Here is a 19298-nt window from a genome sequence, read left to right on the forward strand (position 1 = left end):
CCAAAATTTTTGTTTTGAAAAAATTTAAATTTACGAAGTTGAAAGAATAATACAATGAACATCCATATGCCCGTCACCTAGATTCAACAATTGTTATTATTTTGCCATATTCACTTCCTTTCTCTTTCTCCACCTAGTTTTCTTTTCTTGCCGAAGCACTTGAGAGTGTTCAAATAGGAGTGAGGACATGTACCCAGGATAGCAGGAGGGAGGCAGAGTGCATGGACACAATACATATTGTAGGGGGAGCTGTGGTGGTGAGCATGACTTCAACAATATTTTGGACTTGTATTTTTCAATCTGATGTACTTTCATTACTAGCCTCTCAGAGCACCACTTTTCCAGTTTCCTTCTTACTGCTTCTGTTTCTTTGTGGAAGGGGACTTAAGAGTATGAGGGAAGAGTTCTTGTATGCTTATGGAAAGAGGGGTCATAACGCATAAGTTATGTCAGTCAGTGGGCTTCAGTCTAGGCCAAGGCTGTCTTGAGGTATACAAAGACCTTTGGGGGTGCAAGGCCATAAATAGGTTTAACATAATCCATTTCCATATGCATTCTCTCCTTAGAATTCTGCCTGCTACGCTTCATTTTCCCAGCTTAAGGAATCCCATTATTAAACTACTACTCACTACCTATCTGAAGCTAACTCTTTTATTTCCATGACTTCAACAATATTTTGGACTTATATTTTTCAACCTGATGTACTTTTGTTACTAGCCTCTCAGATTACCACTTTTCCAGTTTCCTTCCTGAATTATCGCCTACTCCTTCTGAGTTTCCTTTGCTTGTTTATCCTCACCCCTGACGGCTAAATGTTGAAGCACTGAGGGCGGAAACCTTGGGCCTTTCTCTCTTTATTGTTACCTAGGTTATCTCACCCAGTCTCATGGCTGAAACAGTCATCTACATACTCACAACTCCTAAATTTGCTTCTCCAACCTGGCCTCTTCTCTGAGCTCCAGAATTTTATATCTAACCACCTTGATGAAATCTCCATTTGGGTGTATATTAAGCATGTCAAATGTAACATTATCAAGACCAAATTCCTGCTAGTTTCATCTCAAGCCTGCTATGCCTGAGGTCTTCTCCACCCCAATAAAAACAATTCCATTTTTTCCAATGCTCAGATCAACAGTTACAGAGTTAGTCAATACTTTCTCCCTCTCTCAGCTCCCATTGCAAATCAAATAACAAAACCTATTGGCTCTACCTTAAAAACATGCAGTGGGACCTTGGTTCTCAAACTTAATTTGTTCTGGAAGGTTGTTTGAGAAGTGATTTGTTCAAACACCGAATCATTTTTTCCCATTAGAAATAATGTAAATTGAATTAATCTGTTCCAGACTCCCAAACCATCCCGTTTTAACCTTTCTTGTATAAAATACATGTCTAATGTAGTGTTTAATCTATAAGTAAACACTTTTCTTTTTTTAAAAATTACCTTTATTGTTGAAAGTATTACAGATGTCCCCTTTTTAACCCATTGACCCCTTCTACCCCACGACTGCCCTCACCCTCCAGGCCTTCACCACATTATTGTCTGTGTCCATGGGTTATGCATATATGCATATAAGTTCTTAGGCTAATCTCTCTCCATCTACCCCTGCCTTCCCTCTGACATTCATCAGTCTGTTCCATGCTTCTATGTCTCTGGATCAAATTTGTTCATCAGCTTATTAAGTTTTTTATTTTCCACATATGAGTGAGATCATGTGATACTTGTCTTTCTCTGACTGGCTTATTTTGCTTATCATAATATTCTCCAAGTCCCACCATGCTACCTCAAAGGGAAAGAGATCCGTTTTACAGCTGCATAGTATTCCATGGTATAAATGTACCACAGCTTTTTTATCCACTCATCTACTGATGGGCACTTGGGCCCATCAGATCTTAGCTATTGTAAACTGCACTGCTATGAACATAGTGGTGCATACATCCTTTCTGATTGGTGTTTCAGAATTCTTAGGATATATTCCTAGAAGGGGGATTACTGGATCAAAGGGAAGTTCCACTTAAAATTTTTTGAGGAAACTCCATACTGCTTTCCATAGTGGCTGCACCAGTCTGAATTCCCACCAACAGTGTACTAGGGTTCCCTTTTCTCCACATAAATTGTAGATACTTGTTTTGTGTCTTAATATGTGATCTGTCTTTGAGAATGACCCATGTGTGCTTGAGAACAGTGTACATTCTGCAGCTCTGGGGCGAAATGTTCTGTGCATGTCAATTAAATCCATCTGATCTAGTGTGTCATTTAGGGTCACTGTTTCCTTGCTGATTTTTTGTCTGAGAGATCTACCCAGTAAAGTCAGTGGGGTGTTAAAAGTTCCCAACTATGAACATATTGCTGTCAGTCTCACCTTTAAAGTCCTCCAGAAGAATTTTTACATATTTAGGTGGTCCTATATTGGGTGCATATATGTTTGCCAGGGTTATATCTTCTTTTTGGATCTATCCCTTCAGTATTATGTAGTGACTTTTCTTGTCTCTTGTTATGGCCTTCATTTTGAAGTCTATTTTGTCCAATATGAGTATTGCTACCCCAGCTTTTTTTTTTTCATTTCCATTTGCATGGAAATTTTTTTCCATCCCTTCACTCTCATCCTGTGTGAATCTTTTGTTCTGAGGTGGGTTTCTTATAGACAGTATATATTTGGGTCATGTTTTCTTATCCATTCAGCTACCCTATGTCTTTTGGTTGCAGTATATAATCCATTTACATTTAAGGTTATTATTGATAGGCACTTATTTATTGCCATTTTAATTCTTTATGTCTATGTTTCTCTCTATATATGTTTCTTATTATTATTACAGCAATCCCTTTAACATTTCTACATTTCTTGCAATGCTCGTTTGGTGATGATAAACTCCATTAGCCTTTTTTCTTTTTTTTGGTCCCGGAAGCTCTTTATTTCACTATCTATTTTGAATGATTGTCTTGCTGGATGGAGTAGTCTTGGTTTCAGATCCTTGCTTTTTATGACTTTGAATACTTCATGCTATTTCTTTCTGTCCTGTAGAATCTCTGATGAGCAATCAGCTGACAGCAGGAGCTGCTTTGTAGGTAACAAATTGCTTTTCTCTTGCTGCCTTTCTCTTTGTCTTAAATTTTTGGCATTTTTATTATGATGTGTCTGGGCATGGGCCTTTGGGTTCTTCTTGCTTGTGTGGTTATTTGTGCCTCCTGAACTTGTGTGACTTTTTCCTTCACCAGTTTAGGGATGTTTTCTGCCATTATTTCTTTGAACAGGTTCTCGATCCCTTGTTAACTTTCTTCACCTTCTGTCACTCCTATGATGTGAATATTGTTATGTTTCATGTTGTGCCACAGCTCCCTTAAGCTGTCCTGTTTTTTAATTGTTTTTTATTTTTGTATCTCTGATTGAGTGACTTTTTTCTACCCCGTCTTCTAATTTGCTGACCTGATCCTTAGCTTCCCCTAATCTGCTGTTTATTCCTTCTTCTATTTTTTATTTCTGCTCTGTCATTTTTAATTTCCTTCATAGTTTCTGTATCTTGTTTCATGCTTTCGAGCATCCTTATGATCAGTATTCTGAACGTCATATCTGATAGATTGCCTATCTCCATTTCATTTATCTCTTCTGGAGAATTCTCTTGAAGTCATATGCAGCATCTTTCATTTGGGGCTTGTTTCTTTGTCTTTCCATTTTGGCTGTCTGTTTGGGTTTGTTTTTATGTATCAAGTAGATCTGCTAGGTCTCCCAATCTTTTCAGATGTTCTCTGGTGCAGGTCAATGTCAGATGCTGTTTGTGATTGGCTTTGAGTACCCTGTTTAGAGCTTTCAGTGATCCATAACTTGTGGCTCCCTCTGCTGGGTATGGGTGCATTTGGAAAGGACCAAGATGTTCACCAAGGCCTGCTTTTTCTTGCCCTGGGTCCAGAAGCAGATCAGACAAAGACTCAAAGCATCCAGAGATCTGCCTTAGCCTGCAGGCTGGTTGTTATTCTGTCATTTAATGAGCCTCAGGCTGTAGATCACAGGGTGAGGTGAGACATTTTCCAGCAGGGTGGGACAATTGCTTCTCCCTCCACCCCCAGGCAAAAGCTGCCTGGATGGTGAAGGTCTGCCTGGGAAAGATGTCTGCTACAGTATGGGTGAATGACTCAGCACTGGAATCTGAGCTCTATTCCTGGAGCCCCCAAACCTGGATTATCCTCACACAACACTAGTCCACCTTGCCCTCCCTCTGCCAGAGCCCAATGTGAGTGGCTGCACATGAACTTTTGTGTGTTGGTCCTTTAAAAGGGTGTCTGCATTTTCAGCCTTCTCTCCCTGGCAGACAGAAAGCTTGCTGTTTTTCACAACCAGATGATATGTGGGCACCTTTCTCAGCTCTGATGCTCTGGGCTGGGGAGCCCAGCTTGGAGTTTAGGCCCCAGAGTTCTCAGTGGGAATCCCCCACAGATGAGATATCCCTCCGGACCTTCAGCTACTGTCTTTTGGAGCCCTGCCTGCCCTCTCACACCTCCACACTTCCTACCAGTCTCTTTTTGGTCTCCACTTTTCATCCTTGGTTATGAGGATTCTCTCCAGTTACTCTTCAGTTGATTACACAGGATGTTTTTTCTATATTTTAGTAGTAATTCCAGTTTGGTCCAGGGAGAGTGTCAGTGTAGCTTCCATTTAATCTGCAGCCATCTTGGAATCTCTCAACACTTCTTAAGTTTATCAGACCACTTCTTACTAGCCTTAAACTATTCACTTTTAGCACTTGTTCCAGGGGTGTCTTTCAGGAGTTCATATGCACCATCTTCACTCTCTGACATATCATTGCTATCTGCTAAGTACTTTTTGCATCAACAACAATTTTTCTACCTTTTCAATAGCCTGTGATCATTGTTTTGTGAGCACTTTCACACCCTTAAGTAACATCAGCACTCTTGATAGCCTCCTTATGTTTTAAAATGGTGTTAATCACCCATTTAGCCTGCAACAAAAGCCAAAACAAACAAACAAAAACACAAAAATATTCACACCATAATTTCCTGAGATATTAACAATACTAGCTTTAGCAGTAAACTGACTCATACTCAAGCATTCTCTCCTTTGTTGCCTAAAAGACACTTTTTGTCATGCTGAGGTATCAGCATAAAAGGATTATCGGATCCAGGACTGAAACTTGATTTGACAGCCAAGACATTATTTCCGTGATCAACTTGGTCAAGAACTGAATTGTTAGAAATGAGAGTCATTTGAGAACCGAAGTTTGACTGTATTTGGAGTCTGGCCTTTTCTCATCACCTTCACTGCTAACACCTTGATTATAACCACTGCTGTGTCTCACCTGGATTTATTGCATTAACCTCATACATGGTCACCTTTCTTCCACCATTGGTGTCTTTAGTCTGTTCTTAACATGGCAACCATTCCACCACTCAGAACCTTCCAATGGCCAGAGACCTTCCAGTGACCTATGAGGCCCTTCTTGAGCTGTTCCCCGTTACCTTTCTAACCTCTCCTCTTTCAATCTCGCCTGCTCTCATCCTGCTCCAACCACTCCAGTTCTTTTGCTGTACCTGTATCTCAAATATGGCAGACTTGCTCTTAACTCACAGTTTTTGCACACGTTGTTCCTTCAGTTCTTTCCTTAGATATTGCCAAGGCTCACTCCTCAACTTCTTCATGTCTCTGCTCAGATACTGCCTTCTCAGGGAGGCTTCTTTGACAACCACTTTAAATTAACAACTCCCTGGTACTCCCTATTCCCATTATGTTTTATTTTTCTATTGTTATCTATTTTACTGTGCTTTGCTTATTTGTTTATTACCTGTTTCTACCAGCAAAGTAGGGGTTTCTGTCTATTTATTTGTTTACTCCTGTATTCCTATTCTTTGTTTTTTTTACACATGCATTATTGCATGCTTCTATCTCAGGTTTCAGACTATCATCAGGGGTATGTTTGTTCTTGAAATGTCATGGAACTACTTTTCTTTTCAACAAAGCAATTTTTAAAATTAGGCATAGCTTCTGCAACTGTATTTCTAGGAGCTCCAGCTAACAAAGTTTTTGGGGCACAAGTGAAGTTGTATTTATCAACCAATTCCCTAATTCATGATTCATAAATGTACATTAAGTTGTAGTCTGTCAGTATTGCTTCTGACTCCCTGATTGTTCATTTTTTGAATGAATTCTTGGATATGTCCCTTCCAGTTTTCCCCGTTTCATTTGCGATTGATGCCCTCCACAACGACAAGTCCATACCGTCTGTGCTTCCTACTTTCCCACACCTGCTTCGTAGATTACTTGCTTGCTTGTCAGAACATTCTTCTGACATTTTGAAATCCTTTACCTTAGAAACTAGGAAAAAACTGGAGGCTGAAGCATGGCACCATGAAAAGATTTTATAGACGGGTTAAATAAGTTTTGTATTTTTATGGATTTGACAACCCATCTTTCAAAGGCATGACTGTAAAAACATCACATATTGGAAAATGTCTTGGTGGAGCCCATAAGTTATTCTATCATATATCTCACCTATTAATTATTTTCCCCAGCAATTGAGGATTTGAAAGTGGCTGACAAAGGTGTTAAGAACTAGTTCAAGACAGTTTGTATTCACACACAGTTTAAATACACATTCAGAATGATTTCCAGCTTTTAAATCTCTGTGTTATTATTCTATGGTGTGTAACACTGTGGCAAGAACGACATGGTTAATGCGATAATACAATCTTCCATCACTTTTATGACACATTTGCATCCTTTTATGCAACACCTAATTGACAGTTGCCCCACCAGTCCTCCCCAATGGAACAGCCTATTATATGGAATTTATGGTCAGTGCTTTTTAAATCAGTTAAATGACATAAAATAAAAATTTATTTTAAATGATGTTCAATGAAATCTTTTTTCTGGCTGGAAAAATTGTATTTCAAAAAATATTTATTTATTGTGTAGTTGAGCAGACACTTCTAGGACCTGCTAAGCCATAGTGTCAACATGTACTGTACATTAATCTGTCCTTTTCTGTCAGGGATATACTTGTTATAGTTTTGAAGCATAACTTCCAGCCCTTGCTGTGGCCCTTCTGATGTATGTCAGGGCACAGCCAGCAGAGTGCCTATTCTTGGGGAATACACTCCCCTCCTCACCTCAGTATTCCAGACCTTCCTTATCCTACACATGTTCTCCTCTTCCCCTCACTCTCTCATCTCAAACTTCCGCTTACTGACTATCTCGTTCTTCTAGACTGTCAGTTCCAAGAGGATAGTGATTCTGTTTTGTTCATGGATGTATCCTCTAGCGCATGGGAGGTGCTCAACATATCTTTGCTGAATGAATGAATAATAAATAAACTGACTACCTTGGCCTCATTATTTTTGTGTGTGTTTTGATGCAATATTTTATTCTTCCCAATTCATTAGATTCGTATTCTAGAAACTATTGTGTTTCATGGTGAAGCTCAAGAGTAGATACTGTATTTTTTTTTTTTTTTAAGAAGGTGAATGAACCACTGTAGTGAAATACTGGCACATTTTCCTGATGACTGATGGGTAGATCACCCAAGGTAGCCAGTGGCTTGGATGGTTGCCAAGCCTTTCAAACTGCCTAATCCAGTCTGTCTAGTTTTTGGTTGCACTGGTATGGTGAATGAGCACAAACATGGGTTAAGGTTTGGGGAGGGCAATACTTCAATTTTTGACTTGGTTGAGAATCAGCATAGGATAATCAATGCCCACATTTTCTGTAACAAATTACACAGTATTAAGATGGATGGATGGATGTCTAACTCCAGAGCTGACCTTGGGAATTTACCCTCAATATAGGGATTCTAGGGAATGTAACTCTACCCTGAACACACTGATATCCTGACAGTTCTACAAAGCTTCAAAAATGCAAGGACCACATCTACCTATTTGCTTTTGTATTCCCAGTGCCTGACAGTCTTTCATTTTCCAGCATTCCCTGTGCTCTGTGACACTGAGTTGGTGTTTAACAAACATTATTGAATGAGTGAAGTCATTCATTCTTATTTCTGGTTGATATGATTTTAGGATCAGGTTCAGGCTTGTGGAGCCTGATGCTTACACACTTTGTATGTGTGTAGGGGGTTCCTATTTAATAAAAATGAATACAAAATGATGAGAAGTTAGGTATGAATAGAAATATTTATTTGGAATGAGTAAAGAAATTGTAAATTACTGGAAGCTTAGAGGTTCATGTCTCTTCTTTCCAAGCTCTTTTTAGTAAGCTTGCCAGAAGTACTTTCTTAGAAATGCTTCCCTCTTGTAAACTAGCTTTCTTTTTCCATATATAATTCTGTAAAAGTCCTAGCAATTCCTAGCAGTATAGGGCTTATGCAAGTGAAAGGCCCCAAATCTTAAACTTCATTAGTTTCACAGTAAACCTACCTTCCTGATTATTTCACTATGGTCTTGAGAACCTGAGAAAGCCTTAGAAAGAAGAAGGGGGTAGAGGGAATGGGAGGAAAGAGAAGATAAAGTTGACCAAGGTAGACCATTGGCCCTTTGAGAAAACTCTAGAAACAATTTGGGACTCAAACTAGACTGCAGTCCAGAAATGCTGCCGAAGCCAATACTCTGAATTGTCTTCTTTTAGACCTCTGCTATGTTTCCTGACTTGCCCCAACTCTTGTGATCAGGGCTTGGCAGCCACCATCATCCTGCCTTTTGGTTGAAACTGGATCAAGCCTCAGGCATATGTAGAGCTGAGTAAATTCTCATGCTTTATGCTCTACTTGTTGGCAACCAGTGGGGATAAAGTCAATTGTTCTAACTTTCTCTTTATCTTTCTCCTTCATCTTGTTTTCTACCTTCTCAGAGAGGAGAGCGATTTATGGGTAGCTTTGTTCTTTGTTTCTCTTCTGAAACCTAAAAACAAGTTCATTTATAGGAGCACATGATAGTCATGTTTTTCTCTATCTCCTTGAGTCTCTTCAATTCCTTCATAGATCTTTAAGACCACATTCATGTCACACATCGAACATTGTAAATCTTTTCTATAACATTTCTAAGATAAGCACTTTTATATGCAGTAATGTTGATCAAGTGAATTCAATAGTGTGTATGGAACTCTATAAAGGGTATGACAAGGAGTTGGGACATATATGAAGCCTTCCAGAGATTATATGATATTTAGGGGGCAGATGGAAAATGACAAGTGTACAGCCGTGACACAAAGAAGGATGCAATGATGTATCATGAGGAAGGTTAAAAAAGGGGATGAAGGGCTATAAGAATCTAAGATGGGGAAGCAACACATTGGGTTATGTACTGTTTATGGAGGGGGTAGTCTATTCAATGCAACATTATAAAAAGGTAAGATTTCAACAGTCTTGGATGGGCTGGGAGAGTAGGAGAAAGGAAAGCATTCCAGGTAACTGGTATGGCATGAGCAAAATCCAAAGAGTATGGGCTGTTTTCATGGACAAGTGAACATAGAGCTTTTCTGTAATGTGGGAGAATACATTGGGAAGTATCAAAAAAGAAAAAAGAAGATGAGAAAAGATAAATTAAGTATAAATTATGGATATCTTTGAATATTGGGCTTAATAGTTGATATTAAAGAAAGAGAATGATGTGCTGAGGAAATTATAAAATTTAGAGCAAGACAGCTGAGTTGGATTATAACATAATTTACTAGCTCTCTGACTTTTAACAAATCATTAAACAATTGGAGATCCTCAATAAAATGGTGAATAATGTGTGAACTAGTGATCATAAAATTGTAGTGAGGTTCAAAGTAAAGGAAATGATGCTTGGTCAATAATTCTTGCAAGAAGCACTTATCCAGTGCCTAAATAGTATGAATATTGAGAAAACCAAGCATATAGCACTCTGTTCTCAAAGAGTTGACATGTTGGTGCAGAGACCCAGATAACACATGCATAGACTAGCCAAAGGGAAATAATTTCAGATAGTGATAATTGCTGTGAAGGGAGGAGAACAGACATTGGGTAAAAAAAGAGTAGAAGAGCTTGATATAAGTAAGGCAGTTGGGGAAGGCTTCATGGAAGAGTGGACAACTGATAAAAATGAGACAGAAATGTGAAGATCTGGGGAACAAGAATTTCAGGCAGAAATAAGAGAAAGACCATGTATGAGGATCAGAGAACAGCTAGTGTGGATGGAGAGAAGGGGGAGAATGGAGAAGACAAGTTCCTTAAAATCACCTGGATAGATTATAATGGGCCATGTGGCCTAGGGAAATGAGAGTATTCTTGGTTCCAAAGGCAATGGGAAATTGGGTGGGACACAATTTATTCTGTGAGAAGAGAATTGCAGCAGGACAAGAATGGAAGAGGGAGACCAGACAGGAGACTGGGGTGGTAATTTAAGCAAGCAATAATGGTGGCTTAGACAAGGTAGATGTTGCAAGGCAGAAATACATGATTAGGTTTGAGTTATTTAGAGTATTACCATGAAATTGCTGATAGATTAGATGTGACCATAGATGAAATGCTAAGTGACAATGCTTAGTAACTGAGAGCCCTGTGTACACACGAACTACTAATATAGCCTGTTTTGGTAGCCAACAGGGAAAGCTGAAGGTTTTAAGCTTGCTAGTGACATGAAGCAGCGCTTCAGTGAGGTAATCAGGCAGTCCTGGACAGCAGGAGGAGAATGGTCAGGGCCCAGGAAGAAGAACGTGTCAGTCAGTGCTTCTCAACCTCACTGGGCATGAGAATCACCAGGGGATCTTGTTAAAATGCAATTTTGTTCTGTAGGTCTAGGGTAAGATCCAAGATTCTGCATCTTCTCAAGTATTGCCAAAACTGCTGGTCTGCAGGTCATACTTCTGGCAGCAAAGAGTTCAGGAGAATAATTCCAGGGGAGTTAATGAGGGCTTGAGCTGGGGAAGGAGTACAGATATAGAGAAGAGAGTTCCTTCTTTTATAGTGGAGGTAAAAATTGAAGAACAAAGGCGAATCATGAAAAAATGAAGTTTTTAGTCAGGGTGACCAAGAAACAATGGTGTCAATAATATCAATATTGAAATCAGGAGGCAGTTGGGGGAAGGAAAAGGGGTAAATTTTTTAAATCGCCATTATTTTTTCTTGTGCTGCAGTGTGGGGTCTGACTTGGGTACTTGGGGTGGGAAAACCCCCTGACCTATTCAGTCTTTCTCTGCTCCTGTGTCTGCTGAATATGAGAACACAGAGACTACATGTATTTAAAGAGCCTTAAAGGAAAGAGGACTGGGGACATCATTCCCAGTAATGCAGTTGGAATTTGAACCAGTAAATCATCTTGGAAATCAAGAAAGGCCATGTTTCCTTGGACCATAGTATCAGTCTTGCTTGTTTACTGTTGTGCGTCCTCAAGGACAATCCCCACCCCTATGTCCTGCACATCATATGCTGCTGTCTTCAGATATTAATACCATTAAGCAGGAGTATATTATTAATATTAATTATTAAAATTGGTGTGATAGTAATAATATTAACAAGTCCACATTATTGAGTACTTATTATGTACCAAATGCTTTGCATTTTAGTTATTGCATTAAACTTTCATAATTTCAGGAGAAAGGTATTATGTCACCTCTTCCACCCTGGATACCATCCTCCCACATTGTATAGCCAAGAGATGTGAGGTTTTGCAAGGCTTAGTGGTTTGCCAAAGACCCACTGTGAGGTGGCAGGACTGGAATTCAGGTTAATCAATTTAGTAACTCTGCCAACAAGTAGGTCCAGGAAACCTGGTTCAGTCAGCTTCACTTTGAACCATAAGATAGAATAACTCCCCTGCACCTCCACAAAATCATTGTCCTTATGCTCAACTGGAGTTACAACAGGACACCTGGCCTAGCAATTAGTTTATCTGGGCTCTGGTCCTAACTCTGCCCCAATTATCTGTGTGGCCTTGGACAAAAAACTTGAATCCTCTGGGCTAAAACAGTCTCATGTAGTTAAGAGGATTCGATGAGATCTATGGTTTCTCAAGCCCAGCTATCTATTAGAGTCAACAAAGGAGGCCCCTGCCTAGTAGCTCATTTGGTTAGAGCATCATCTTGATAAGCTAAGGTTGTAGGTTAGATTCCTGGTCAGGGCACATACAGAAAACAAACAATGAATACATAAGTAAGTGGAACAACAAATCAACCTCTCTTCCCCCCACCCCTTCCTTCCTCTCTCTCTCTCAAGTCAATCAAAAAATTTTAAAAAATAGAATCAACAAAGGAACCTTTAGCAAATACTGATACTGGGTCCAACTCAGAGACTCCAATTCACTTAGTTTTGCAAAAGACTCAGGTACTGGAACTTTACAAAAGTATTCGAGAACTTCCAATGGGCAGCCAGAGATTAGCCCACAGACTAACTAGTCACTTCTTAAAGGATATAAAGGAAGGCCCCTATCTGTCACTGTTCCTAAAACTTCCTAATGCAAATCTCCACAAGAGTGGGCATCAGACTCTTGTGACCAACAGGGCTCATTTCATGGTGGCTTTTATTTTGGCTACAAAGCCCAAGTGGGAATATATTATCTGAAGCATTAGGCTTTAAGAGGTCTTATCTAATAAAAATTCCAGATTTTACAGGTGAAAAATATGAATGTAAAAAAGATTATCTTATTTTTTAAATAAAGAAACTCCTTCTCTAGAGCGGCCCTTTGAGGAGCCTGGAGCAGCCTGGGTACTTTGTGTGCTGAGAGAACCTGGAGTTGAGAAATGTGTTCAGGGCCAGCAGGATCCTCCTGGATTTGGCTAGAAGTCTGAGACATTACTCAGATTGACATGAAAGCAAGCATGAGCTCTACGTGGAAATGATTTCACCTCTAACAGTTTGGGTGTCAAATACCCTCCTGGGCCTCTGGGGACTGGAGCTTTCAGCAGTGTGTGTGGCAACACCTGGAGTGCCATAAAACTCCACTTAATGAAGTGGCTTCACAACCAGCACCACTTGCTGGAGGGTTTTTCAGCTGCACGGCCCCTCCTCAGAAACTGCCAATACCTTTCTACTTTAAGATTCTTTAGTTCTAAGAATTGGTGTATTTTTTTCTAAGTGTTCCCAACAGAGCCATACTTGGGTTGACTCCCTTTCATCCCCACCTTCTCTCACTTCTGATTCTGAACTGCTGAACCCAAAGATGTTTGTCTTCCATGGCAGGATGACATAAGCGAGGAGGCAGTTCCTCGGCCAAGGGAGCCAAGTCCTCAGACATGATCTCGGAAGTAGGACAAGTACATTTTGTTTCTGCGATTCAACCCAGAGAACGGCTTGGTCCCTTAAGTGTGTGCCAAATGTATTTGCGCAACTTCAGCAGTGGCTTCCAGAATGCGGTTTAAGAATCTGCCAAAGGTTTCATTTCCTTTGGGAATGAACATACATGCCTGGCATGATTGGTGTTGGTCAGACCTGTCAATGTGAATTGGGAAAACCACAAAAAGGGTTAGGGTCTGAAGAGACAATCTCCCTGGCTAGCCAAGACATGAGAAGTGGTTGCAGGACTTAACCCAGTGGGGACACATCACATAGTCATGGGGAACATTGAGATCAAGTTGGCTAAGCCATAGTTCCATTTTGTTTTGGTGAAGGGTGTGTTAATGCAGTGGAAAGGAACAAGAAAAGCTACCAGTTTGGCTGCTGCTTCTGAACATTTGCTCTGCATTCTTGAGTCCTCCTGGTTAAAGAGAATTTGTAATTCTTTCCCCCAGGCAATGGAATAAGAAAGGCGCACGCGCGCAAACACACACTACACATGCAAACACATATAGAGAGGCAAAACCTTGTAGGGAATGAAAATCATCTATTGCATTTTGCCCACACTCACAGGTTCCTATTGGGAGAAATAAAGGGCTATAAAAACGTTCATGCATATATAAATGACCACCGTTTTAAGGACTAATGTTGGTGTTTTTCAAAGGCCAATCTTATAATAATAAAGTCCTTCATTTTGTAGTGCTTTACAGTTTACAGAACAATTGCACATGTCTCATATAATGAATCCAACAACTTGGTAAGGCAGGGATTAGTTTTCTGTCCATTTTAATACCCAAGGAAATAAAGGATCAGAAAGGTTAAGTGGCTTGCTCAAGATTACACAGAAATTAGGCTCCAGAATCAGGATAAAAAACATGGGTCATTTCCATCCAACCTCTCCACCATGTTGGATCTCTAATTTTGATCTTAGAAAGAGCAGAGGTTAATCTGTTTATAGGGCTAGAAACAGGGCCTGGTATCTCAGTGTGTGATCTAAGTGTGACCAGCAGCAACACACGTCCCTTCTGGGAACCTTTCAGGCCCACCCCAACCTCTCAGTAAGTCTCTGCCTTTCCTTAGGATGCCCCTGTGATGATTCTTGTGCACAGTCAAGTTTGGGACACCCTGGAGGCGCCAGCTGGGATTTCAGCCTCAGCCACATTCAGGAGTCCCTAAGTGCCAGAACTGCATAAACTGGGGACTCAGAAAAAATCCTCACCCTAGGGTCCCACCCCTGAGGTTGCGCTTCTGGGATGATACCAATACAAAACCTCCGCAGGTTGTTGTAATGTGCAGTCAGTTGAAAAACTGTCTCTGAGTTTCCTTCTCACCTTGGATGAATCTGAGAGCCTCGTCTATGAAGAATGGGCCTTTTATGCTTTGTCCCAACCTGAGGCTTTATTTATGTTTCAGGATTTATACACTTTTCATCAAACTTGACCTTTTCCTTCTTGCCCAGAGGCTCTGCATTCTTGAATCCTCTTTAATAAGTACTTCCGGAGGTGCCAACCCCCTATGTGGTAACCGTACCAGTGAGGTGGTGCATATTCTTCTCTTTCATTCAGGAAAAGTAGTTAAAATGTCATGAAAGAGGCCCAGACATGAAGGCAGGCACAGCCATCAGCAGACTGAGCCTGACTTGTGAGTGAGGAGCTGTGACCAGCAAAAAGCATGCTGCAGTGCTGAAGCCCCTGGGTAAGGAGGAAGAGCCCACACAGCTCACTCTTCAGGAAAAGCTCTCAAATGTCCATTAAGACTGGTAGAAAAGTCAGCATGTTGCAAACACCACCAACAGTGCCAACGAGCAAGTTCTAGGAAAGGTCTGGATCCCAGGAAAAGCCTTACTGTTTCTGGTAAGGCATTGAGAGACCCCAAGGCATTATTTTGTTCATTGCACCTCTTCCAAAAAACCCGCACAAAACAAATACCAAAACAAAACCCACATTTGCCTGTGTGTACAGAATCATGCTGTAAGATTTGGGAATGTGTTCACCCTCCTGTTGAGCCATCCGTTTGACATATCAGGAGGGAAAGTTCATTAGGGAGAGATTACTCTTGGGTCAGGAGAGGACAGCTGTCCAGCCGAGGCCCCTGAGCCAGCCTCTGTGTGAGGGAGCTGGTAACACTAGATGTCCCATATTTCACTGCTTCTTGGATATGCAGGGATGGTGCCAGGCAGCAGGGCCCGTGCTGATTTACTGGGTTTTGCAAAACAATCTGGAAATTGACAGAGAGTTCTTGTAGAGCCCTGCCCTGCCAGTGTTAACGCAAACACAGGTGCTCATATTTTCATCTGACATCTGTGCTTGTCTGGCCTCACACTGGACATGTGAGGACACGTGCTTAATCTGGGCGCCACACACAGAAAGTGGGCAGCTGTCGCCATCCTTGGCTGTCAGACTTGTGCCTGTCACATCTCTCACTATTAACTGCATTTTCTTTCTCCTTCACTCTCAGTTTCATGGCTTAGCAGTTGCATGGGTAATTATTTTATTTTCTTCTCCCTCACCTTCTTGGATTCCTCTCACTACCTCCTTCCTGTCTCTTCCTGGCCCATATACTCTGGGCACAACCTAATTATAACTAAGCTCCCCACTCTCTCTTAAGCTCAGGATCCCAGGAAACCTGGAAATAATGGGGCAGAACTTTTCTCGGATCTTGGGCGAGAAGCAAAAGCTTCTGGGCTTCTGGCACTGGGTGTCTTTGATGCTTACATCTCTGCATAAATAAGCTATCCTGTGACCACCACATGGCAGGTCAGTGTTGTGACCATCCATTTAGGCAAGGAACCATCCTATTCTCCCTACAGGTCTAACGGCAGCATGTGGGCAGTATGGTTGAGTGGGCCCCCAGGTTACAAAAGCCAGTGGTCCTCAATCTTGTGACATGTTAGAAACCTCTGGGATATTTCCAAAGCATACCAATTCCTGGGCCTAACCTCCAGAATCCACCTAACTGGGCTCTGCGATGCCCAGGTTAGGTATTTTCTGTCACAGGTGTTGCCTGGTTGAAAGCCACTTCTGTTTTTCCTTCCTTGGTTAGGGTCTCAAATAGTGTCAAATCATGAAATCCCCACTTCCAAGAAGGTGGATTTGGTATGTTCCAAATTTGAATTCTGGAGTCCATGTAAAAGTGAACAGGGATATGTCATTTTGGTGGATTGAATAGGGAAAGCCCAATGGGAATGAGAATGTTAGGAAAAATGCAATTTTGCTGCTGCCTGGCATGTACAGTGGCTTATTAACTGCTAACTAAGTGTTGCCCGATAGTGCTCCCGGAGGGCCTGGCTGTAACGAACAAGATGGAGGAATCTAGCTTATTTGTAATTACACATTAGTGCTGCTCACACCTACTGCTCCCCTTAAGGACTCTGTGCCCGGGGTAAACTTTCCATTGCTTATTCAATGTAGTTGTGTTCACAGCCTAATCGCTTTTAGGTTTGCCCTAATTTCTTTTGCAGGGGAGTGCCTCTGCAATGGGCACATTTGCATATCTGTTTTAATTACCCTTTCCTTAGGAAGAGAATGGGAACTATCACTCTCACTGGGGTGCAGTGGGAAAACAAATCAACCTACCTGCCCACCCTGCTCACAGTGGGAGCCACATACACTCTTGATTCAAGAATGTACCTTTAGCATCCTCTCCATCTATGGCAACAGAATGCGAAGGAAAGATTTTTTTAAGAGGAATACGTGTGCAGTAGTTACGATCCCTGCTGGTGGAGGTTCCCACAAAGAAGTTGGAATATTAGGCCTATGAGGGATCCAAAATGTCAGTTAGCCGGGGGTCACATATGCAAATGTTTATGTAGGCCTGTCTGAGGAAACTTTCTGGGGTGATGGAAATGTTCTATACCTGCAATGTCCAGTGTGGTGGCCACGGGCTACAAGTAGCTATTGAACATTCAAAATGTGCTAGTAACTGAAAATTTAAAGCAGGTTCCATAGATTATTAGCACTTTTAGTGGAAGACCACGTGATCCTCAGTCTTTAGCCTACTGTCTCACTGATTTATGAATCGCTATCACTGAGGCACACGCTAGGGGAGTGAGAGGAAACCAGAACACTGGCTCATAGTTGTTGTTTTTTGTTTTTGTTTTTTAAAGCAAATTATTTACTATATTTTTATGGCAGGAGGGATAAAAAGTGTTAGAATGGTCTCTAGTGAAGTCAAATATTTAAGTGATGAATGACTAATGTGTTTTGTAGAGACAAGATAAACCAATAAATTATGAAAAAAAATTTAGTTACTTTGAATTTAAATTTAAGTAACCTCAAGTGACTAGGGGCCACTGAATTGGACTCCTCAGGTCAGTGTGGAGCATGATCTGGGCCCAGATAAGACCCTAGGAAGTGACAAGGCCCAGTATCCTGTCTAAAAACAGTTTGCTCCACTGCAACATATAGTTGTCATGTGGGAATTCTACAGGCTTAGTGGTGAGATGTTTCAATATTTAAAGAGAAGACAACAATAATCCAGGATTTTATTCACAATCTCTTAAGTTTTAAATGTTGGAAACTATTCAAATATTTTAAAGAGCTTGTGACTTTTCTTCTAGTACAATTCCTTCATTTTACAGATGAGGTAACCAAGTCTCACGGAAATGACATATCCTACTCAAGGTGACACAACAAGTGTGTGGTGCAGTCCTTCCTGGTCTATACTCTAGGTCTACCCTCTTATCTATTAATTGGTGTGCGCTGGTTCTGTCTGTTCTCAATCTAGACGGTACCTATTTTATCATCGAGACATTTTCATTTTTCCAGATTGACCTGTGAGTTTGTTCCCTCCTCTTATTCTTTGGCAGCGACAACCCTCCCCAAGCATATGAAATGCCCTGGTGGCAAAAAAGAGGGAATTTTTATCTCTAGATTTAGGAGGCTAGAAGCTGTCTGTCTAGAGACCTGAAATTTCTTTGAAGTCTCATATTTTATCTTTTAGAAAAACCATGCAAACTTGGCAGTCTTCTCCTTAATATATTTGTGCTTATTTAATATTAAGACAAAATCCTCCTTCATATCTTCAAATAAAACTGAAGTTTCAAAGAGAAGTAATTATTTTACTTTGTGGCTTAATGAATCATCTAGCCAAAGTTTGTATCATTGGGTGCCACATACTCCAATTTGAAAAGTGCTAATGCATGGCAAAGAATTTTAATGGCCTATTTAAATTTCTTTGCCTTCCAAACTTGTCATTATTTAATAGGTAGAGAGGAGGCTTCTTGTTTGGGGATATCAGGATTTCTGGTTTTTCCAAGAAGATGTGAAGTAGTTTGGGGGCATGAACTTGGATTCTGCCTAATTATCCTTGAATTTCAATATTTCAAGGGCATAAATACAAAGATAGGGTAAAGCAGGGACTATAACCAGGAGCAAAGAAAGTTCAATCCAAGGTCACTGGCTATTTGAATGCCACTGTCTTCTAGGCTGCTTTTGTCTTCAAAAAGAAGGATACATGAGAAAGCATGGAAGTCATGAGGAGGAAAACCATGTGGTGGGGGAGACAATGAAAATAGCTTCAATTTAGCCTTCCATAGCATAGCATTTTCTTTTCTTTCTTTCTTTCTTTCTTTCTTTCTTTCTTTCTTTCTTTCTTTCTTTCTTTCTTTCTTTCTTTCTTTCTTTCTTTCTTTCTTTCTTTCTTTCTTTCTTTCTTTCTTTCTTTCTTTCTTTCTTTCTTTCTTTCTTTCTTTCTTTCTTTCTTTCTTTCCTTTCTTTCTTTCTTTCTTTCTTTCTTTCTTTCTTTCTTTCTTTCTTTCTTTCTTTCTTTCTTTCTTTCTTTTCTTTCTTTCTTTCTTTCTTTCTTTCTTTCTTTCTTTCTTTCTTTCTTTCTTTCTTTCTTTCTTTCTTTCTTTCTTTCTTTCTTTCCTTTCTTCTTTCTTTCTTTCTTTCTTTCTTTCTTTCTTTCTTTCTTTCTTTCTTTCTTTCTTTCTTTCTTTCTTTCTTTCTTTCTTTCTTCCTTTCTTTCTTTCTTTCCTTTCTTTCTTTCTTTCTTTCTTTCTTTCTTTCTTTCTTTCTTTCTTTCTTTCTTTCTTTCTTTCTTTTTCTTTCTTTCTTTCTTTCTTTCTTTCTTCTTTTTTTTTTTTTTATTAAATTTATTGGGGTGACAATGGT

The sequence above is a fragment of the Miniopterus schreibersii genome (assembly GCF_964146895.1).
Source record: "Miniopterus schreibersii genome assembly, chromosome: 2".
NCBI classification, from domain to species: domain Eukaryota; kingdom Metazoa; phylum Chordata; class Mammalia; order Chiroptera; family Miniopteridae; genus Miniopterus; species Miniopterus schreibersii.